We start from the raw sequence: 25,073 nt of genomic DNA, 5'->3' as shown, positions 1-25,073 counted from the left end.
ATTGATTGATTGATTGATTGATTGATTGATTGATTGATTGATTGATTGATTGATTGATTGATTGATTGATTGATTGATTGATTGATTGATTGATTGATTGATTGATTGATTGATTGATTGATTGATTGATTGATTGATTGATTGATTGATTGATTGATTGATTGATTGATTGATTGATTGATTGATTGATTGACGTCCTATATCCGAAACTATATGCACATCAATGCAGGGCAATCGACAACAGCTATCCTGACGAGATCTGTGGACTGCACGGGTCTCACTCAATGCAAGACGCGAACATCAAGGATCAATGCTGGCATTGCACAAAAGAATCATGTACTCTTCCGCAGCGCCACCGCACTGCGCTAGCAAATTTGGCTTATATTGTTAGACTAGCAGTTGTACCGGCGATGCCCGTGTGTGTTCATATACGCAGCGGGTCTAACACGTATACTGAAGAACCCGTGAAAACGGGTTATTTCGCCTCTATAGGCGCCCCACTAGGTGGTGTTTGGGACAAACCCTCAAAATACTTTGTAGGCATGTAAGCGTTACATTTATGAGCACCAACCAGTTTGATGTCTGAATGGGCCAGCGAGATAATCAAACATCTCCGAAAGAACCATTTTAGCCTTTCTCACTCCGTTAAGGGTATAATTAAAAAAAAAAAAAGAGCAGTTGAGCTCCTACGCCATGATACCAATGTATACAAACAAAATTTCAAGTCTCCATAGGTCCAGCACATTGGGCTGGCTGGAAGTTGTTAGCACATCTTAGCCATTTTAGATTCGTTAGGGGTGTAATTTCAAAAATTCCGCTCTCCACTTGACAGGTTTGTTAAAAAATCCTGAAACTGTTTTTTCGAAATATATATATATATCGGAGTGGTACATTGAGTGGCTTCTTGAATGAAGACAGAAACAAAGGTAAGCAGTGAAGAACGCCAAAGAAGGCAAAGGGGAAAATGTGGTAGGTCATTTATTCTTTTTGAAACAGATATAGTTCTTGAAGTGTTTGAAAGATGGAAAGAAAGTGGAGAAGAACATGCCTGTAGGGTGTGATCCGAACCCACGACCTCCAAAATACCGGTCTGGTGCGTTAACCACTACGCTACCTGCGGCGCAGTGCTCCCGTCCACTTTGTTGGGTATTTTTGTTAGCAAGGTAATTGTTTTCTGTGCTTGGGGGTGGTAGCCAGCGCCACTCCGACCATTCGGGATGAAGGGTACCTTCTTTTTAACCGCCGGGCCGTGACTCGAGCGTCTACGACACGACGGGAGCGGTCGACTAGCGTTGAGCCATCTTAAAGGGACACTGAAGGCCAATAACAAGTTGGGCTCAGACAAGAGTTCAATTTCAACAATTCAACGATATTCAACAATTTCAACAATACAAGTTAAACAATATTAGTAATTTCTATTCTACTTCTAGTATCCTAATTTTAATTTTAATATTCTAATTCTAGTACTATTCCAATTAGCAATTGGAAAGTTCATTAATATTAGTAGAAATTAAGAAGAAGAAATGGGCATGGGCAGTGCATGCAATACGAAGGCAAGATAAGGCAAGATAACAGAGTGGATCCCTATAGAAGCAAGCGTTGCAGGGGGCGGCAGAAAGTTAGGTGGGTAGATGAGATCAAGAAGTTTGCGGGGATCAACTGGTCGCAGCTAGCACAGGACCAGGCTAATGGGAGATCTGTGGGAGAGGCCTTTGCCCTGCAGTGGGCGTAGACAGTCTGATTCTGATGATGATGATGATAACGACGACGACGACGACGATGACGACGATGACGACGATGATGATGATGATGATGACGATGACGACGAAGACGATGATGAACGTTCAATTGCCCCGAAGCCCTCTCAGCGTTTATTCGGCGGTGAAAGATGCTTTAATTGCCGACAAATTAGCAATAGAAAAAACGCATTTCATTCCTCGCGCCATTTCATGATGTTTCGCTAGACGCAAATGGTTGCCAGAAGAGAGTGAGACAGCGGTGTGGTCTATCAGGAAAACTAAAACCTACCGAGCCAATTATCGCGCCGCAGGAGCCACTACCGCCACTACTCGCGCACTCGGCGCATACGACAAAACAACTTGCCCGCACCACACTCCCGTTACCTGCCACTCTCTGTGCGTCAATCTTGGGGCCGCACGGGATTGATTGATTGATTGATTGATTGATTGATTGATTGATTGATTGATTGATTGATTGATTGATTGATTGATTGATTGATTGATTGATTGATTGGCTTTAATGAGAAAGAGGCAAGAAGCCCTGGTGGGGAAAAGGGAATAAGGGGTGGGGGTGGGGAGAGGGCTTACAGATTATTGAAAGGTGATAGTATTCAGTTCTTGTGTAGTGCTCTTGAGTTTAAAAAAAAACACACATTGAAGGGCAGTACAGTTAATGTGCACAAACTGGGCAACAGTTGCAGATCTTCCAGAGGATGCACTGAAGGAGGGAGCAGCGTTCACGTAGACTATTGAGTTTGGAAGAAAAAAAAACACACTGAAGGGCACTATAGTGCGAATGTGCACAAACTGGACAACAGTTGGAGTTCTTTCAAAGGGCACACTGAAGAAGGGATCGTCGCTCACGTATCAGACAACCTTATAGAGACCATTGTGTAGTGAAAACCGCACAATTCCTTCACGTGAGATGGTAATTAAACAACTTCTGCCGCGCGGCCTTTTAGTTTACCTAAAAAACGTCTAGCGGACAGCGCAACCGCCGCGAGAACGGCGACTTGCATTTGATTTGCATTATCGTTATGGTTAGTCGCGTTTTAGTCGATTCGATGGACTCGACTTAACAACGTGGCGCTATCTGTTAGTTTAACTTGTAACAGCGTCCAACGCAGGTTTTTTTTTCTGTAGCGATATGGTAACGCTTATTGCTCCATCTGTTGAATGTTTTGCGAAGCGAGTTGCCTAGTAGCCCACCTGCCAGAAGTGTGCCTAGAGCTTTAACGAGCGCCCAAACCACTACTGCCACTACTAGCAAACGCCTTGGCGCCAGTATGAAATGAAAAACATGCATAACATATAAATATCATTTTAAGTACGCACCTTAGTGGAAGCATAGCAACACACAACGCCCTGAATGAAAAGACCCGGTTTGACGCACACATTTTATTAAACTTCAAGACAATCAAGAAATGGTTTAGAACAAACACATGATCATGGCATGCGCGTTGAGGCCGAAGCGCGAAATTAACAGGCGATATATAGATTGGCTCCTGTTCGTCGTAAGGGTAGCACTTGCTTCTTGCGATTTACGGGGGCGAACAAGTCACTTCACTCCGGCGCAAGCCGATAAGGTTTTTTATTAAAAAAACTCTCGCACACTCTACATACCCGGTGCGGGGTTTAATCGTCGCTAGTGATAATTCCAACATAGTAAGCACAGTTCCATCCGCAGGAGCACGCAGTTGAATTTCATCGCGAAGCGAAAGCGACCACAACACACACGTCTGCCGCCGACCTCGATGCAAAACTTCGTTCGGGCAGACAGCGCAACGTGAGGGAGCAAAAAACTTGTTCTATCAGACGGAAATTACTGTCGATTTTTAATTAATGTCGGAAACATAAGGCCGACGCGCTTCTTGCTGCCATGATGTAAATAACAGACATGTGACTTCGCCAAACCTGGAATAACCATCACAAACGCCACCGGCGCCACGGCTTGGCAGCTTGCGAACGTTGGCACGGCTTGAATTATACCTGCACATTTATGATTGTTTACGACTCATGAAAGTGAACGTGTAGAGAAAGATTTTATGTGTTTGTTTGAAAGGTTGTGTGCGCGGTTCTCATTCTGTTGTTCGTCACGTGACTCTAGGCACATCCGCTCAGGCGCGCTGTTGACGTCATCTCTGCTGGGCGGCTGATAGCTTCATTTTTTTTATTATTTACGCGATCATTTGCAAGGTCTAGATGACCCAGAGACTGGTATATTCGTTTTCTGCGGATGCCAATCTATCTATTTAGACCAGATTAGGTTTTGTTTTCGGTGTCCCTTTAAGCTACCTATGGCACCAAGACTGCCAGAACAGAGACCCTCGCTTGCATGTAGCGAATCATAATGGGAAACGAGGGGCTCGTTGAATGGAGACAGAAATAAGGGTAGGCAGTCAAGAACACCAATTGCAAAGGGCAAAATGGGGTCGGTCATTTATTCTTCTTGAAACAGATATAGTTTTTGAAACGTTTGATAGAAAGAAAGTAGAGAAAAACATGCCCGCCGGGTGGGATAAGAAGCCCACGACCTCCAGAATACCGGTCTGATGCGTAACCACTACGCTACCGGCAAGGATTTGCTCCCCTCCATCGCTCCCGATATATATATATATAAATATTTATATATATATATATATATATATATATATATATATATATATATATATATATATATATAGTTCGGAAATGAGGGGGTCGTTGAGAAAATACCGAAAGATAGACTGCCCACCTATTTTTCGGTATAAATATATATATATATATATATATATATATATATGAGGAAAGCAAGTTCTCTTTGCTGAAACGTAGGCCACAATCGTGCTTTTACCTTGTTCGAAGTTTTTCTTCTCTTATATATATATATATATATATATATATATATATATATATATATATATATATATATATATATATATATATATATATATATATATATTGTAGTGGGGTTTATTTAGACAGCCAAGGAACCGAGGGGCTCAAGCGACGGAGGCCGAAGGAGCTCGAGCAGCCGAAGAAGCAGGGGCAGCCAGAGCTGAACTCGATCACGCTGCGCATGCTGCGCACCTGATGCGTGGGGATTGTCCGTGGGGATTGCCCTGCTTCAGCTTGAATTTCGGCCTGAGCTTTAATCCCTTGACCCGGACCTCTCTTCTTCGTTACAATATATATATATATACATATGTGTGTGTGTGTGTGTGTGCGTATGCAGTAATCCCTCGTTATAACGAACTCGCTTTACTCAAAATATCGCTTTATTCGAAATTTCTCCTGGTCCCAACCCAAACGCATGCATTTCAGGGGCCGCATTGCTCGAAGCGCACGAAGAGTTGAACCTGCTTAGAGCGAAGTGGCGAGCGGAGGCGTCGCCGAGAGGTGGGGAACCAGTGGCGAGTCGTGCGGTCAATATGGCGAGTTGACAAGCTGGTGTTTGCCCGGCGATTTTCTCGAGCCGGTCATGCTCGGTTTGCGCCATCTGATTTAAGACAAACGGTCGATATGCGTACTAGGGTGACTGAATTTTGTTCCTATAGACATTCGTCAATGGTGTCGACGTGACGGTGCGCGAACACTGACACACTCGGAAGCGTAGAATTAGAAGTGTCGTCGAGAGCGGGGCGGCCAAAAACTCGTTTTGGAAACTTCACGGCTGCACAACGCAGGAAAAAAATTGCCCGGTAATCATGCAAAGCCCCTATTGCAAAACCGGTAAGTTTTCATGATTGTGCTGTGTACCCACACTGAGCGGGTAATCGTTTTTTGAGCTCAACAAACACAACCTCAGATTCGAGCTGTGGAATTTGCGGCGCTTTCCAGCGCGAAACTCTCGTAGTGTTCCGTGACGCCCTCACCCCCCTATAAAAGTGGTACTGCCTTCTCTTCCTCATTCGCTCTGCAGTGTGCGAGGCGTTCGGACGCCAGTCACTGCTTGGTCAAATTGAAGCGGGGTTGCTTGCGCCCGGCAAGAACATGAAACAGCCAAAGCTCACTGCCTTTTTTGCACCTGAATAAAGTTTTGCGTCACCGAATACTTTTTTGCCTTGATTGCTTGCAGTTGTGGCGGAAATAAGGCTTAACTACTTTAGTTTTCTCGAGTGGTCGCTTATATCAAAATACCGCTTATATTTTTCGCCGTCCCGCTGACTTCCGTTATAACAAGGGATTACTGTATATATATATATATATATATATATATATATATATATATATATATATATATATATATATATATATATATATATATATATATAGCGAATCAGAAAATGGGAAATGAGGGGCTCCGTGAAATAACACAGAAAATAAGGGTTGGCAGTCAAGAAAACCTCGGAAAGCAAAGGGGAGGTTGTGGTGGGTCATAGAAAGAGATGAAGAATTTTTTGAGTCGAATAGAAAGTGGTGAAAAAATGCCCGCCGGGTGGGATCCGAACCCACGACCTCCAGAATACCGGTCTGGTGCGATAACCACTACGCTACCGGCGGGGCTCTTTCCCCAGCACTTTCTCCGGTATTTATGTTAAGTAATTTTTTTGTTTCCTGCACTTCGGGGTGGTAGCCAGCGCCACTCGGACTTCTCGGGGTGAAGGGGACCTTCTTTTTAACCCCCGGGCCGTGACTCGATTGTCTACGACATGTCGAGAGTGGTTGACCAGCGTTGAACCCTCTTAAGCTCCCTTTGGCACCAAGACTGCCAGAACAGAGGCCCTCGCTAAGCATGTAGCGAATCAGAAAATGGGAAATGAGGGGCTCCGTGAAATAACACAGAAAATAAGGGTTGGCAGTCAAGAAAACCTCGGAAAGCAAAGGGGAGGTTGTGGTGGGTCATAGAAAGAGATGAAGAATTTTTTGAGTCGAATAGAAAGTGGTGAAAAAATGCCCGCCGGGTGGGATCCGAACCCATGACCTCCAGAATACCGGTCTGGTGCGATAACCACTACGCTACCGGCGGGGCTCTTTCCCCAGCACTTTCTCCGGTATTTATGTTAAGTAATTTTTTTGTTTCCTGCACTTCGGGGTGGTAGCCAGCGCCACTCGGACTTCTCGGGGTGAAGGGGACCTTCTTTTTAACCCCCGGGCCGTGACTCGATTGTCTACGACATGTCGAGAGTGGTTGACCAGCGTTGAACCCTCTTAAGCTCCCTTTGGCACCAAGACTGCCAGAACAGAGGCCCTCGCTAAGCATGTAGCGAGGGCCTCTTCACCCCGAGAAGTCCGAGTGGCGCTGGCTACCACCCCGAAGTGCAGGAAACAAAAAAATTACTTAACATAAATACCGGAGAAAGTGCTGGGGAAAGAGCCCCGCCGGTAGCGTAGTGGTTATCGCACCAGACCGGTATTCTGGAGGTCGTGGGTTCGGATCCCACCCGGCGGGCATTTTTTCACCACTTTCTATTCGACTCAAAAAATTCTTCATCTCTTTCTATGACCCACCACAACCTCCCCTTTGCTTTCCGAGGTTTTCTTGACTGCCAACCCTTATTTTCTATATATATATATATATGTATATAAGGCTAGGCAGTCAAGAACGCCAATGGGAGAATGCGGTAGGTCATTTTATTATCCTTGAAACAGATACAGATTTTTGAAAGAATTGGGTGGAGTCCATACGGCAGGCATTCTCGGATAATGAATGGCAGCCTACCATTGTCCCTGAAGAAGAAAGTGTATGACAGCTGCATCTTACCGGTACTCACCTACGAGGCAGAAACTTAATTGGAGGCTCACTAAGAGGGTTCAACTTAAATTGAGGACGACTCAGCGAGCAATGGAACGGAAGATGATAGGTGTAACATTAAGGGACAAGAAGAGAGCGGAGTGGGTCAGAGAACAAACGCGTGTTAAGGACATATTAGTAGAAATTAAGAAGAAGAAATGGACGTGGGCAGGGCATGTAATGCGAAGGCAAGATAACCGTTGGTCATTAAGGGTAACAGAGTGGATCCCTAGAGAAGGCAAGCGTTGCAGGGGACGGCAGAAAGTTAGATGGGCAGATGAGATCAAGAAGTTTGCGGGGATAAATTGGTCGCAGTTAGCACAGGACCGGGGTAATTGGAGAATAATGGGAGAGGCCTTTGCCCTGCAGTGTGCGTAGATAGGCTGGTGATGATGATGATGACCTGAATGGGCCTGCGAGATATTAAGGAATTTCTGACACGCGCAAATTTTAGACCCTTCCCCTCACTTAAGTGGATAACTTGGATAACTTGGAAGGTGGATAACACTTAGTGGAGAACTCCGTTAGGAGTGTGATTGCGAAAATTCCCGCTAGCCTCTTGATGGTCTACTTAGGGCGAAATCATTAAATTTGTATTTGTGCACTTGTATGCGTAACATTTGTCAGCAAAAGCGAATGGAAATATCAACGGGCTGAACACATGAGGAATCTATAAAACACGCATTAGGTAAGTTGCGTGTAAGCTGGCCCTTTGCGTGTAAATAAGCTGACCCTTTGACAACATCATTGGATTTATGCGTGTACTGTATATGTATCTTTTCTTTGGTTTAAATGAAGACTACTACAACTTCAACTTCAAACAAATATATATACTCGCAATTTACCCTCAAATTCTGGTTTGTAAGAAACCAGGTGAAACGATTTTTTAGACATTTGTATGCGTGGGTTATTAGCAAAAACCACTTTGATATCTCAACGAGCCTGCGAGATATATGAGAATTTACAGAAAAAAAAACATAATAATACCCCCCCACCTGTCACTTCTCCCTCTCCTCAAATCCCAACACTTCCCCCCAGCAGCGGAAGGGCCTGTTGGCCAGCTCCCACCACGCTGACCAGATTTTTCTGGTGACCCGTGCTAGGGCTGCAGCCAAAATTAAGGCCCAACCGGGGTACCTAGACTAAAGCGAATCCACCTCACCGAGGGACGGCTTACTGACCACCATTTCTCGGTTAAATATTTATTTTCTCTCTCTTACCCCTTCTACTCGTTTACGAATGTTTCCAAAAATCTGTCCCTGGTGAGCCCGTATGGCATGAGAGGAATGGACTCCCGAAATATCAGTTCCTATAGACCCAGCAGTTTCGACTGGGAGTTGATGAAACGGCCGGTTGGTCGGTTACACGGTCGGTCGGTCGGTCGGTCGGTCGGTTACACATTACAGAGTCTTGAATAAGTGCACCGCTGATGGCATCAACAGTTTGATCCCGCTGGACATTCAAAGAGCGGGAAAAGTGGGCGTCGCCACTAAATAAATTTTCCGTGCATGGTTGATGGCGTCACAAGTTTATGAATGGTGAAAACAGGTTGGCGGAGCCTGAGTAGGAGCTTTTGTGTGCAAGAAAAAAATTAGGCAGAATCGATACGCCGGACGTCTATGAAATTCGAGTGCATCTTCTGTAAATAAGCACTACCGGTTATACTTAAATGGTACGGGTAGGCGGCTGCGCCTCTTTATTCACCGTAGACGACCACTAAGACTGCAGCCCCTTCATCACGTCCACGGCGGAGGAGAGCAGCACGGAGGGGCTTTAAAGGCCAACTGCACTCAAAATTTTTTTTTGTCCAAATAAGTAGTCTATGCTGTTAAAATCACCATGGCGAAATCCTTAGCTTCGTAATCACAAAGAGCGCTAGGTACCGCCGTTCAAAGTACTTCCGAGCAGACGACGTTTGCACCTGGCGGAGAGTCGCCGTAACAAGTTCCGAGCGGCCTGTGACGGAGGTTGGGGAACCTGTCCCGTGAAGCTCGCGCTTCTCCGGCGACTTTCACGGCGCTCAGCCGGTCGCAATGATGCGTTCGCCCGGGGTTTCTCTGCTACACCAGCGCGCTGTACCGGCGTCGCCATCAAATGTTGAAACTTTTTCCTCCATTTTTTCTCAATGCAAAAAAAAAAAAAATGATTAGAAGCCTAAACCTATTCAGGCGCTTGCGAACGTGTTGGAGTTAGCAAAACTCTTTTTACTTGAAAATAATATTTTTACTCAAAGAAAAAAATAGCGCGAAAGGAGCACTCGCCTTACATTTGTCATTCCTATTGCATTTACCACAGAAAAAAAAAGATATATTATAAATTATTGACCACTTGCACTTTCGCGTCCAATATTGGCCTCATTTGGGCTGGCCCAACGCCACCTCTATCCTTTAGACATTTCCAAAAGTTTTACGACCCAAATAGAGTTCTTGTACACGCGGCTATAAACATTTGTGCGACTTTTGTCTCGCTAGCTAAGTGAACCAAAATCAGCCTTTCTCGTAGTAACAAATACACCTGCACAAATATTGGCCATCGTATTTGGGAAGTGCGAAAACTAAACTGCTCCTCTCCTAAACAATAGATTATATTTTTGTTCGATTCCCAAGTGAAGTATTTACTTTGAGCGTTAGATTTAGTTTATTTGAAAGTAAAACGTTTTCAACAGTACCTGTCTCTGGTTAAAGTAGAAAACAGCGGTAGATAGGAAGTGTTTTCGTGTTTTAGTGCGTCATTTAGCTCTGGAGGCGGGCTTATAGTTTCAGATCCCTTTATAATTCGATTCTCGATGTGCACACAGGGGAAAAAATACTGGGCCGATATTCACGAAGCTGTTTGTATGTAATGTATAGTAGAAATAGTGATTTATGTCCGCCCGCGTGCGATTTGTTCCCTTCAGAGAGGGCGACGTGATAGCCGAGGGGTCGGCTATAATAAAAGCTGCTTTTCGATATCGTATACGAGCAAATAGCTTTGTAAATCAGGGTCCGTTTTTTACTTGCAATGCCAAAAATTGCCATTCCGGCAGCTATTATGATGGAAAAAATTACTGTCGGGTGGTCTACTTCATCTCGATTGATAGCAACGGGATGCCGGAATTGCGCCCAACTCCATTATCACGGGCAAACGTTAGTGGAAGTTCTTCTGTGGAAATAAAAAAGCGAAACGCGGCGCTATCACGCGCATTTGAAGGCGGCTCTGAGCGGCCGCCGGCTCTGGCGCGGTCGCTTCCGTTCCCTCACGTACGTCACGTCCGGCCGCCGCTATGGCCGCCTTTTCTATTCAGTTTCGGTTCCGAAAACGCGAATGTCGCGAGCCGTTTTCGTCGCGCGCGTTGATGTTTGAAGCGCAATATTTTGCATTTCGCACCCTTTTTATATGAACTGTTAGGTGACATTATTTTTACGTTGTCGAAAATTTGAGTGCAGTTGGCCTTTAACTAAGGCGAGATGCATGGGGCAGCTACTCGACACGTGCAGACGGGGCTGCTGGGGAAGCTGCACGACACCCTTGCCTCTCCAGCAACTCCTCTTCTGTAGGTGGTGGTTGCAGAGAGCTGCAGCTGTGCGGTTGTAGCAGACCGTTTTTATGAGGTCAGAACACCATGAAAACCGATGGAAGTAGTAGATAAATAATGGTGTCGCATTAAAACAGCAACGTAGGGAAATGTTAACTCAAAACAAATGTATGTGGTAACTTTTGTTGGGCGCATGTTTTGAAAAGAAAAATTGGCCGCGTATCAGCTCCTTTCGTTGCAAATGTCGTCAAAAGGCGATAGTCTTTGTAGACATTTGCCAAGGAAATGCCCCCCTTTGCTTTCCCGCTCACCTCTCATGCTGTTCCAGTACCGTCGCGCTCATCCCAAGGAAAACACATTAAAGGTTTCTGCCAGGGGATTTGAATTTACCGCGTTCCACTGCTACAGGCCAGGTTCCTCGATGCCAGCGCTGCAGTACGGCGGAGACGCGCGTGAATCGAGGCGGCCGACTTCAAGGTTTATAGAACCGCGTTGCCGGGCTCCACGTGCGTTCCAAGCAGAACGTGGAACCGAGCTAGTGGAACCTTTCGTTGCTGTTGCCGCGTGACTTCTCATATGCCGCCAGGAGGTGGCGCGGGCAACAGCAGGCGGCGGTTTTCTGCAGTAGATGCAGATTATCATTTGCTATCAAAAAACCATGCATCCATGAATTTTTTAAATAAAGGAACACTGTAAATATCCCTTTTGTATTAATTTTCGCTCCTATATTTGCGTAATGTCTTGTTCATGTTCAGCAAAGTTGACAAGTATAAACATGTAAACCGGGCTTAGACGCTCACATTTGGCTTATTGCGCAGTATACATTTTACTTTGGCCGGGTGGCTGAATCGAGTCACAGACAGACAGACAGATGGACGGACGGACGGACAGACAGACAGACAGACCAAATTTCTGGGTTTAAAGGGGCACTGACACAAAAATTTTGCATCTTGCTTTTTTTGTTGCGATAAGTAGCTAGTGACCTACTTATAACCTGTAGAAACCTCATTTGCTTCAGCGTGCGACGGTTGTTTAATTAGAGGCATTTTCAATGAGGCCAGTCTCAGTTTCGGTTTCAGCGAGTGCCGCGAAACGATGGATTCTGTGGATTTTGTGTGAACAAAGCTGACCACGTGACCGTCGGAGGGATATCACAGAGCAGAGCCGCTGTAGCACTGTCGAATCGGCATCGACGGCAGTTTCTGCGAATGCCCCCTCGTACTGATCTCGTGAGGCGCTTAATTAAAAAGCGACCGTGGATGTGACGCAGGCGCTGCGAGTGCAAATGCTACCGCGGCTAAAGAACGACGCGCGACGCTCGAGACGGTGGGTGGCAAGACGCGCGCTGGGAGCAGCCGGCCGGTCTGCCTACAGGTCCGCCTACAGATGTGTTCGGCTTAGCACTGCGGCGGATATTCGAGTGCCGCTCTCGTAAGCGGTGCAGATGACAATTTTTAATGCAACCCGCCATCGCATCATTAACTCCTTTCTCATGTAAGCCACCATGATCGGGACTTGGGGACAATTTCGTGCAGCGGTAACAAGCTATCACTCGAGCTACCTGCGCCGGCCTAGGCCCCTTCGCGGCCGTGGCCGCCGCCTGCACAGCGACCGTACGGCTAGCTCAGTGGGCTTTTCGTGCCTCCGGCGCGCTGTCGCATCCAATGGTAATAAACAGTAATAGAAACAGAGTGCCTGGAATCGCTGTAGAACTTTGGTCGCGGCCAGCTGCCCGATTAGCTGACGAAATCACGGCGCCTCTGCCGCCGACGATCGGGTCGTTCGTTCTCGAGAGCAGAAGCTCCGCCCTCCGGCCCTCCGATTGGAGCGGCGAGCCGGGCGAGCCGGCAAAAAACGCCGGCAGTGCGTAAGCGGCCAACACAAACTCGTGACGTGTTGGATGTTGTTTATTTACACAATATCCTCGGGATGTCGATTGCGCGTGGTCCTCTGCTGGCTGCTCGGTTGCGTTTCGCACACTTTAAAATTGATTTTAAATATGTTCTAGGCTGTATTCGCCGCTGATATTTTGCAGATGATGTATATGTGTTCCCACCAATCTATCTCCGAAGTTATCTCGCCTTCAAAATTTTGTGTCAGTGCCCCTTTAAGTAGCCCAAGAAAGACTATCATCTTTAAAAACGCAAACTACAGCCAGCCAGCGAGGCCTAACCGGCTGTCTCTTTACCGTGCACGGACGGTGAGCTTTGTTCCAGTTTCGCTGTTTCGGCATGTTTCACTGTGTTGTACAATTGTCAATATATTTGGCAGTTAACACGAAAGGTGTCGTCGACCTTCTTACCTCCAGTGCCCATATACGACAGACGGAGGCAAAATTCAGAAATTATTGGCGCAATCGACTGTGTTAACAAGTCTGCCGTCAGTTTTACCAGAGTCCTTCGATGCGTTAGCATTAGATTCGGACTATGGTTTTACTGATAATCACGCTGGCTCTCTCTGGCTCCACGCTGCCACCTCGGGTAACCCAAGGTTGCTGCCTCCAAACTGCCACGGAGTGCGAGGTCACTTCCTGCACCCGAGCTCAATGCTTTGGATACTGGGTCATTCCATGCCAAACGTTCCAGCCGTAGAGAGAGAAATAATTATTTATTGGAGAGTTTAGCTCCAACCCAAACAGGAGCTGGCTACTCCAGGCATTGGAGTATACAAAAGGTACAATACTTGCCCTAAGGAACCACAAGGGGTTAGATTAAGTACATTGAGACAGCAGCGGTCCTTACAGCAGTGGAATAAAGTTTAAAAAAACAAAAAACAAAAAAAACAAGAGAACTATACACATCTATATACAGACGACATCCACGACGTGACACAGATAGTTTCGCCAATATACATAACACCCTTGTGTGTTTCCACACCCATTTCAGAGCGTTTCAGAGGAAAGTGCACTTATTTAATAGTGTTCACACATCTTCGTCATTTGAAAAAAATCCCTTAAGGCAAGGAAGGCTTTCGTTTGGTTGCGTACATTGTCCCACGGACCCAACAGTTTCGGCAAGGATAGGGGTGTCCGAGATAGCAGGTTAAGCTTATCACTTAGTTTTTTTCCGATCGGTCGCATATAGAGGGCACTCAAGCAGGACATGATGTACATCTTCAGTTTGGTGTCCACAAGCACAGCAGGTGTCATCAGCGAATTGAATACGGTAAAGAAATTTCTTGGTGTAGGCCACGTCAAGGCGAAGGCGATGTATTAACGTGTCGACGGAACGACCCAGGTGAGACGCACACGGGTATGTAAGGTACGGGTCCACTTGGTATAACAGCGATGAACGATATTTATCGGTCAACCTGGTTTCCAAAGTAATGTGTGTCCTTAGTTTTTTCAAATAATTTTTAACCTCACCTCTGGTAAAAGGCACGGCGCTACACGTGGAATTTGAATGAGCGGTTGCTGCTAATCGGTCAGCTCATGCATTTCCTCTTATTCCAATGTGCCCGGGAATCCACTGAAATGTTATTTTCTGAGTTTTTCCTATTTCAGTTGCAATCACATCACAGATGTGTCTTGCCAAGATATTGTGATGACTGTAAGCCGCAATTGGATTTAGGGCTTGAAAAGCCGCTTTTGAATCTGTGAGAACTGCCCATTTAGTCGGTGAAGTCATTGTAGCGATAAATTTGACTGCAAGATATATTGCGTAAAGCTCTGCAGCCGTCGACGATGTAGGGTGCGAGAGCTTGACCCCCTGATCGATGTGAAGACTCGGTATTTTGAAAGCTGACGACGACGAGGTGGTTGTCGACGATCCATCGGTATATATGTATATATATGCACATAATCAGCATAACGGTCATGCATGTAATTGAGCGTCATCTGCCGTGCTGCCACTGTAGATATAGATTGTTTTTTGGGCATCCCGGGGATATCAGCATTGGTGTCAATGCAGGGAACAGTCCATGGAGGCGACCCAGTGCTGTGTTGCCATTGAGATACAGCGGGCGGGGCCATGACATCACCAAAGATGGCCTGATGAATCTTTGACGCTGAACGCTGTTGAAGACGGGAAACCAAAGGGTGCGAGTCATGCTGCGTAGTCAGGCGCAGGTAATGGCGGCGCACCTCCTGCACGCGCAAAGCATTTACGGGTGGCTCTCTTGCTTCCGCGAGAACCATGGTTCCCGACGTTGGCCTGGGCACCCCGAGGCAGAGACGGAGGCCTCTGGTAACCAATGCTTGCAGTCGCTGCTCTTGACGATTTGACAGGCCATGCAGAACAGGTATAGAATAGGAAACGGCCTGACGGACAAGTGCAGCATGCAGTCGAAGCATAGCATCGGACGAACAACCCCATCGGGTGCCTGTCAGGTAACGCAAAACGTGGACTACACGTGATGCCCTTTCCTGCAGATAATCCATATGTCGGCACCATGTGAGCGATGTGTCAGTGTATATCCCAAGAAACTTGTGACATTTTTCTCGAGGTATTTCCTGACCACCCATGGTGAGCCGTAATCCACGCAACTTCTTTCGCGTGAAAGCAAGCACGCCGGATTTCGTTGCAGAGACATCCATTCCTCGCGCCCGTAGAAACTTCTCAATGCTATCAATGCCAGCTTGGAGGTCAGCTTGAATCGACAAGTAACAAGCACCGCTGCACCAAATGCAAATGTCATCAGCGTAGATGCTTACGTGCAGCTACGGGGAAAGCAACGCTGGTAACTTCGCCATTACAACATTAAACAACAGCGGACTTGGCACGCTTCCCTGAGGAACCCCTTGTTCCACTGCATGCTGTTGGCTGTCTCCTTGACTGGTGCACATGTACACTCTTCTGTTCTTCAAGAAGTTCTCAATCCAACGAAGTATTTTGCCACGAATTCCCATTTCGACAAGGCCTTCAAGAATGTGGTAATGACTTGCGGTGTCGAAAGCTCGACTAATATCCAGAAAAGCAGCTATTGTCATGTTTCCTTGAGAGCGCTCTTGTTGAATGGACGTCACCAGGTCTAGGACACTGTCCATAGTGCACCGACGTGGCCGGAATCCTGACATGCATGATGGAAAAGACCCAGATGTTTCTAAAAACCAATTTAATCTATAAAAGATTAGCCTCTCATATAGCTTGGCTACGCAACTGGCCAAGCTGACAGGCCGAAACGAGTCGATCGCTCGTGGTGATTTTCCTGGCTTAAGGAGAGGTACAATCTTCGATAACTTCCAAGACTCGGGGATCTCCTCAGAATTCCATAATTCATTGAATAAATGTAGCAGATGGATGGTCATGCGGGTACCAAGATTGCAAAGGAGAGCGTAGGTGACATTGGCTGGTCCAGCGGCGGCATTGCGGCGACTCCTTCGCAGTGCTTCTTCGAGCTCAGTCAGCGAGAACGCGACATCAAGCTCTGCGTGACATGATGTCCTGTACTTCTGGAATAATGACCTAGCGGCATTGCGAGATGTGATAAACTCATCACAGGCCATTGCCTCTGAAGGCCTCGTAATCCATGCACAAAATTCATCTGCAACAGCTGTTTCGGACAATCCTCTGTATAGCGCTAATCCTTGAAAAGGCATTCTTGCTGCCACAGGTGATCGAAGAGCGCGAATCGTATCCCACACTTTGCTTGTTGACGTCATCGGACATAAAGTGGCACAGAATGACATCCACCTACGTTGGCCTAAAGACTGCAGTTCCTTACGCATTTTGATTAACGTTCTCTGTGCGGTGCGGTAATCTTCTAGCTTTCCTGAGCGGCGAAAACGCCGCTCAGCACGACGTCTAATTGCGCGCAGCCGTGCATATTCTCCGTTTACACCAGCACTGGCGTTTGGAACAGGAATCCACTTGGTAACCTTTGCCATAGTGGATTTCACCACTTGTACGAAGGTGTCAATATTGCCCGCGGCATCTTCGGAACAATCGTTATGAAAGCGGAAAGCCCCCCAGTTTGTAATGCATGCCATCCTTGGCTTCTGCGCCAGGCAAATTCGTTGGTGTTGAATTAGGACAGGAAGATGATCGCTGCCGTGAGTGTCAGCATCGACACACCATGACGCCTCTGATGCAATGTCTGAAGAGCATAACGTCAAATCAAGCACACTACTGTAACCTACTCCTCTAAGGTACGTTGGTGTGCCGTCATTCAAAACACATAAGTTGTTACGCTCAATAATTTACTCGAGTAATCGGCCCCGACTGCATATCCGCTGGGATCCCCATGATGGACTATGGGCGTTGAAATCACCGCATACAACAAATGGAGCTGACAGGTTTCTAAATAAAGTATTAAGCACTGATGAACTCACCGTGGTTTGTGGCTCTAGGTAGACACTAACGACAGTGAAAATGAAGGATGCCCACCGCACTTTCACTGCAACGTACTCCGGTGATGAAGAGGTCGATGAGGACACGAGGGAAGAGGGTAAGTCTTTGCGCACACAAAGCATGACACGGCTGAGTCCATTTGGTCTCTTAGCACGATACTGCACATAGTTAGCCAAGCGAAACTGGTCAGTTACTCGTGTTTCACACAAAGCTAGAACAGGAAAGTTATAATAGTGCACAAATTGACGAAATGCACTTGTCTTGTTGGCGAGTCCATTAGTATTCCATTGAAAAATGGGAGCACCACCGCGAGCTCCACGTTGTACTTTTCCCACTAACACGCGAATTATTCCTTTTTCCTGTACTGACGCTACAAATACCATTGCGGCGAAAGGTATTCTTCTAGCGCAAACCCGCTGGCTCGCGCCTCTTTCGTGCAGGCAGGTGCATGCCGTGCAGAGAAGCCGCTCTGTGGAACAACGGGGTGAAGTAGTGTCGCTGTACAAATTGAAAAATTTTTTTCTCTGCTAAAACAAAAACTGTTCTGATTAAACTTTCTTAAATAAACTGCGATCATTTGTACTAGTGAATGGCTTGTATTTCATATTTTTACTACGAGCACAACAATGCGCAATTTCAAGGTGAATATGGGCCAAAAAGGAGATTTTTCCAAGTTTGACAAACATTTTCTCGCACATTTCACCTTTTTTCAGTGTAAATATAGTTTTTACAAATTTTACACAATGCTGAGATACAGATGCAAATGCTTCATTGGCTGAGATAATGTGCTTGTATTTGCTAAAAATATTTGAAAATGCTCGACATCGTGTATTTTCTGAATGAATTAATCACAGCAAAGAAAAAGAAAAATATTTAAAAAATGCGGCCTAGAGCAGCCCAGGGCCTCAACATGATGTCCACAAAAAATGGTGACCATTGTAAGATAAGTTACTTTTTCATGATTTTTTTCCCAGACATAAGTTTGATTTAAACACAGGAGGTAAAAGGGCCGCTAGAAAAAGAACAATTTTTTTTTGAGAAAAACACTTTCAGGGAGCACTGTGGGCCATGCGAGGATGACCCACAATTTTTACTGAGCAAATCCGTGATGGTCGATTTTACGGCTGGGACATTTGGCATGGACCTACTGACCGCTGGGAGCGTATATGTGTCTCCTGCAGGTGCCCGGTCTCCGTGAACGTATACGCGTACCACGTGTAGCTCAGGCGCACAGCCCGCGTCCATCTTCGCCCGCAGCCTTGCCACCCCTGGATCTTAAAAACGTCCCACACGGAGTGCGTCGGTGTCACGAGCTACCCGTGGGCGCCCTCATCCACCCTAAGATTATATGAGCCGCGTTTCGAATGACGTGCTTGCAAGTGAGTCGGACCAGGAGTTTCTTACCTGCGGAGATCATTGTGGTGATTTAAACACCGAACATGGGCGTCTCCTGCTTCCAGGTCTCCATAATCATATATACGCACCACAGCTGGCTCAGGCGTACATCCGCAGCTCCAAAGTCTTGCTACCCCTAGACCTCAATTACGTACGTCACAGAGGCCGCGTGGAGTGCGTCAACAGCGTCTAAACCCGCCATAAAGTCACCTGGGGCACGTTTCGCCTGCTGCTGCTGTCGGTGAGTCGGGCTCGGACGCCTTCGCGCAGGGTACGCCGGTTCAGAGCTGGACACAGGCACCGTGCATGCTGCGCAGCTCCGCACCAGTGAGTGGGAAGCACTATGCTTCCTTTAAAGCAGGCAAAACTCAGCCCGTGCTTGGTAGCTGTTCGAGGGCCGGCGAAAGAACCAGTTATGGCCATGACAGCGTGACTCAGCATATATAGACCCCGAGTGGCTAGACTCCACCAGCCCTCCAGCGTTGCTGCCCCCGTGGTAATGGTTTATGAGATGGCCATCACCACTGCAGGCCTCGTCACCATCTCGTATCGCTTACCCCGTAGCTGAGCCGTCCGGAGGCGGAGCGCACCTGCAGGAGCGGACTGCGTCAGCAACGCCGGGTTGTGGAGCCATCACCCGTGTTTACTTCGCACCTTCCCCAGTATCTGACACATCGAAGTGCTCCCAGAGGATTGGTGGGCAGCCATCGCCAGCTACGCCCTGAAGGCTGTGAAAATGAGCCAGTAAGCCTGGTTCCTACGAGCCCATGGAGCAGGCCCGATCTGAGCGTTACAGTGGCTTCCGCTGTGTTCGGCGTGCACCAGATGCCTCGGAAGGCATCGTTTATTCCTGGAACCAAGTCCAACACGACGGGGACGCCCCCCACAGGCTACTCCTGGATTTCAAGTCAGTCTTTGACAGACTGCGTCCTCCGGCTATCTATAAGGCTAATGATGACCCCGGAGTTACAGGCCGGCCCAGGTCCTACGTTTGCGCTTTCCTCGAAGGCCGTATGCCCAGGTCGAGTCGGCGAAAACGTCAGCGAACCCAGGCACCGTGCGTTGGGATCGCGGTAGCGAAGGGGAGCTTGCTAAGCCCGCCCTTGATCAACTCAACGTATACGCTTCATCCTTATTCGACATGAGAATGTCTTGACAACCGCCTCACTATAATAATTTCAGCATCAGAATTAATGAACGCAGAATCATGGGAGGACGATCACGGCAGAACTGCGCAAGAAATAAACCCAGAGGGAAATAAAAATAAATAATAAAGGAAGCGAAGAAACAGAAAAAGAAAAGATAGAAAAGGGAGGGAGGGAGGGAGGACGAAATAAACGCAGACAGAAATCCATTGTCAACGAGCCAAGTGATGCTCCGTGCAGCATGAAAGAGAATACCCCGCCTTTTGTTTCGCGTCATCCGCAACTGACTGTATTACATACTCGATACTTGCTGGTGGTAACAGGAAGCCGCTCGACAAAGGGAAGCCGGACAATAATGAAACAAGACGACGTGAGATGGAAAGGCATCGCGCTCCCTGAACAGCGGTTATGCGATACCCTGTGGGCAGATCACTGCTACGCATACAAGCAGCCCGAGCTACAGCTCCTGACCGCCACTAGGGCTCAGGATTACCTGGCGCGCCTCCCTCACCTGAGGGACACTCGCTAGGACTGAGCCTCGTCACAAATAAAGTTACTCTCTCTCTCTCTCTCTCTCTCTCTCTCTCTCTCTCTCTCTCTCTCTCTCTCCTTTGCGCCTGCGGGAATGGTTGAAGTGTTGCGCTTGCGTTAGTTTTCACGCGTGATTTGCGCAAGTGTCATGGGCGGTTTCTGTATTCACCTTATACGCCTTTGCACTCATGACGGCTAGAAAGCCCAGACGGCACGCCCGTATACGAGAAGGCTCCGGTCTTGCGAATAATATTTCTACATTTGGCATGAAATGCCTTTGATTTCAACATTTTCGCGCGCACTTGTGCGCGTAAATATATTAACCGCAAATCCCAAAAAAAGATGAAACCCTGCAGCCGTCATTTCCACAGCGGAAGTCACGACTCCCCATCTTTTGGAGATACGACTGTAGAATTTTATTTAAAGGTCAAGGACGTAAGAATTATTATTATTCCGCTTTATTTAAAAGGGGTGACTTATATTGCAGCTTGGTCCGTAGATTTTTCCTCAACTGCAGACTCTTCCGTTGATACTAGATCACAGCGGCAAAAACAAGGATCTGCTCCGGATCGTGGAAGCTTGTGTTATTGGTGGTGGCGGTGGAGTTCGAGCCAGGACTTGAGGTGCGGCTCTGGCAGGCAGCGATGAAGACGGCTGTCCAACACAGACGTTCTTTCGCCCACGATTGAGGTCCTAACGTTGTCTGCAAGCGGAGTGATCCAGTTCTCCTGCAGGATTAGGATACGTGAGCGTGTCAGAGAAGAGGTAGTGTGGCGAATGAGTAGCTCGCGGACAGGACTATATGTGTGTCGAATGTTGGGGTAACCGCCACATGCCTGACAAAAAAGGTGCACGTGGAAGAGGGTCGCTTAACGGAGGTGGGTGGGTTGACGGTGTGTGAAGTCCGGAGAGGTTGTTTCTGGGGGCGTCTGTATATGCGATGGTTTTGCCCTCGTTCGTCGGGTTGTAATCTTCCGGCCAGGGAAACGGGTTTTTCAGGGAAGTGTCTCGAGCAAGGCCATGAATCCTTCCCTTTCCATCTTTGCCTATGATACATAACATAGGTTCTCTGCGGGCCAGGGTTCGGAGATTAGTGGTAAAAACGATGGACCATTCAATTAGCAGTTTTGCTGCATAGCACCTGCTGTGCAGCAGCCACGACCGTTTTGCTTCCCAATCTGGCCCGCGGACCGAAAAAAAAAAAAAAAACACGATCCCTACAGGCCGCATGCGGTTCGCGGGCACCGTGTTAATCGACGCTTCTCAACGTCAATTGACGTCAAGTCGATGCAATAATGTTAACGTTGTTGCATCGGCTTTCGAGGCTTGGCCCAGTCGTGGAGGTCTTTGTGGTAGCTGTATCCCGCGTGCCAAAGAGAGTCACCGTCCCCCTCGAAGGGCCCCGAAAAACTACGTTTCTAAAAACGCTCCGCATGACGTTTCGGCTCGATTCGAGCGCAGCAAAGCGCGCGGCACGGAGCCCGTTGCGCGTGATGACGATAATAAAAAGCGCTCGTATCGGATGAATTAAAAGAGGCCATTGGCGGCGGGGTAGCAGAGAGCGCTGTCAACGAGCAGCGAGGGGGAAGATTTCACACTTGTCCGTGGCCCCCGCGGCCAAATCGCGTGGCGCGGTTAATGCCCGTCATGCAACGCGGTGCCCGCCCATCCCAATGATAGGTTTCTGGAAGTCGGCTGGGGGTCATTTTACGGGTTTCGGCGACTTCAAAGGGGCATCGTAAAAAATAAACGCTCAGGGCGGCCGCTCTCCTGCGCGCCGCCGTCCAGCTGTCGCGTCTTCTTCCGCGCCCACGCACCGCACGTGGGCGGACCGACCGCGATCGTGCACGTGGCTGGCGCACAATGGATCTCGCGTCGGCCGCCGCCGCCTGCAGGCTCACTTGGGCGCCGCCACCGGCAGCCTCACCTGATAAGCGGCACCTCCTCGGGACATCCCCGGGCCAATCTGGAAACGCAAAACGGAAATCGATACGATTTTGATGTGACGTGACGCACGCAAAGGAGAAATAAGGAAGAGGCTCGTCTTCGGAAATGTCTGCGTAGCACGAAAGCAGCGACAACTGCGTCATCCAACTGCTCGGGATCGTCTCCTTTTGGGTTACGCGTATATGTTCAAGAAATGGCCTTTCTGCGCGCAGTCTGTCTTCTGTCTGGATGGCCTGGCGAATCGTTTCAGTTGCTGCTTGTGCGGCACGCAAATTCTTGTTTCTCGCAGTGAACAGCTGGGACAAATGTTCAAGAGTCTTTCTGGTTACGGCTATTTCGAGACAACGTTTGTCGTGACAGTCACGAACATGCTTTGCCTCTTACTTTTCCCGTCAGGCTTATCTTCGCATGCGCAGAAGACACATGAAGTTCGGTCACGAACTCGAGACCGACGGCTTCGAGTTTTACCATTCTTTGCCCGTTCAACTGCGTCACTCTGGGCGCTTACCGTTTTAACCGCAGAAACGTCGCAGCTGGGGCGACACAATGAACTGAATGATGGCAACCATGAAAAGATTGAAGCATCGCATGATATGGTCGTAGTAAGGAAGTATGGAAGGTACTATGGACTACTATACCACTCCGCTCCCCCCCCTCCCCCCCCCCTTTTTTTCGCCCACACTGCAGTGTCCGGGGTGGGGGGGGGCTAATGTCTCAGGAATGAAGCCTCAGGCTGCAGCTTCCATAGAAAAAAATAAAAAAACATTGAGGAGCCACACTGTCCTACAAGTGTTCTGCCTTTCCTTTTTCGTGCTACTTCTGTGCCGGCCGGTGGTGTCCACGTGATCGGCGGCTGGCTGTGCACCTGCTCGTGGCGTGGCCTTGGAGCTTTCGTGTTTCAGCCTGTTCACGTGTTCCTTTCCCGGAAGGCCGATGGGGAGGCGCCCTCTTTCACCTTGGCCGACACATAAGCGGTTGAGTCGCGTTCATTCTCATCTTGCTTTTCTAACACGAAAGTGTTTTACTCCAGGATTCACGGAGATTTAACTTACGTCATATCCGTCACGGAAGTGACGCCAGCACGACGAAGCAAGCGGCCTGTAAAGGGTGCACCCCTGCACACAGGGTCTTCTTGCGGGGAAGCAACCTTTAGTACAAGGAGTACGTTATATTTAGGGTTGTTCGTTTTCGGGTTTTACATTTTAACACGAAAGTGTTTTATGCCGGGATACACCAATATTTCGCTGACGCCATATCCGTCACGGAAATGATGCCACTACAGCTTTGCCGAAGCGACCCGCCAGCAGGACGTCGCTCGCCAAGCACACCCACAAGACAGCTGCCGACCCGCAAATCATGCTCAGCTGCAGATTTCGCTGCACATTTCACTTTCGTGTTCTACCAATTCCTATGACAGAGGAATCAACTCCAGTATTTTCCACTTTTATCGCTGTTCGGGTCTCGGCTCGCTTCCACCTCATTACCCGCAAATCATGCTCAGCTGGAGATTTCGCTGCACATCTAACTTTCGTGTTTTGCCGATTACTATGACAGAGGAATCAACCACAGTTTTTTCCCCTTTTATTGCAGTTCGGGTCTCGGCTCGCTCCACCTCGTTTCTGCACACGGACGCCATAAAATATCCCGACCAACCACACACTCACAGCGTTGGTGTGACAAACAGTGCCGGCAAACACTGCCGACACATTGGTTTACCAGTTCTTACTAGATTAACGTTTAAAATGCCGAGGACATGTTCCCCATTTTTCGCTCCGATTTACACGCATTTTTGAACGAGAAAAGTGCGTTTGAAAGTGTCGCTTCCCTGGCAGCATCCTCCCGGCCGATTTGCTGACGTCGACTATGGCGACACACTCAGAATATGTTTAACGTCTACAGCCAGTGCGTGAACGAACAAAGAGGGAAAATGTTGAGATAGACTGAAAACACGTTGGTGGAAATCGTCATTGCGGCAGTAGGTGCGGCCGCATCGAACGCCGCCGTTTTATCTGCCGCCCATTTCAGATGAAGTAGAGATGGACTAAGGCTCTAGCCTTCCGCTAAACAGTCACATTATGAATTACCTGGGTTAAACCGCAACATAGAGCCCCGATCAAGGTTTCTACAAACTCATTTCAGTGTCATTTTTAAAAGTCTTACCCTCTCCCTTCCACTGTTTATCAAAAACGCCTTTTTTTCTCGTCGGAATGAGCTCGTTCGTCACTGGTTTCATTCGCAAATTGTGAGTATTTTGAAACAATACAAAAATGCATGAAGACTTTAAATCATATTGGCTTAGGTGAAGCTGCTCACTTGCTGAAGTGGTGATTTTTTTTCATAAGTATATGGGTTGTCACTGGTTTCCCTCACAAATTTTGAGTATTTTGTTCCTTGTTGAAACAATACAAAAAATGGAGGAAGACATTAAAGCATGCATATTGCTATAGGCGAAGCTTCATCACTTGTTGCAGTGTTTTTTCCGTGGGGTACACATGTGTCGATGCGATCCGAGTTCACAATATACACACCGCTACCACGCTACCCTCCTCCAGTCACTCTCTGTAATCTAGCTGCAGGATCGCAGAGAGTAATCCGTTAGGGAATGTCTAAAGGCCAAGTATGGATATTACCCGTGCCACGAGAAGTATACGAAGATTCTCTCACACCACTGATAGGGCACGTACATGCTTTTCTCAACTTTTACCATGAACGCCCTTTTTCCCTCTCATTCTTGATTTCTGTTACAAGCATTCAATTATCGCGCCGACTTGATTTCGTGATTCCTTTTTTTTTTTTTTTGCA

Source organism: Haemaphysalis longicornis, unplaced genomic scaffold (assembly GCF_048455015.1).
Source record: "Haemaphysalis longicornis isolate Haplotype H1 unplaced genomic scaffold, Haemaphysalis longicornis Haplotype H1 scaffold_1, whole genome shotgun sequence".
NCBI lineage: Eukaryota > Metazoa > Arthropoda > Arachnida > Ixodida > Ixodidae > Haemaphysalis > Haemaphysalis longicornis.
This window is presented reverse-complemented; position numbering follows the sequence as displayed.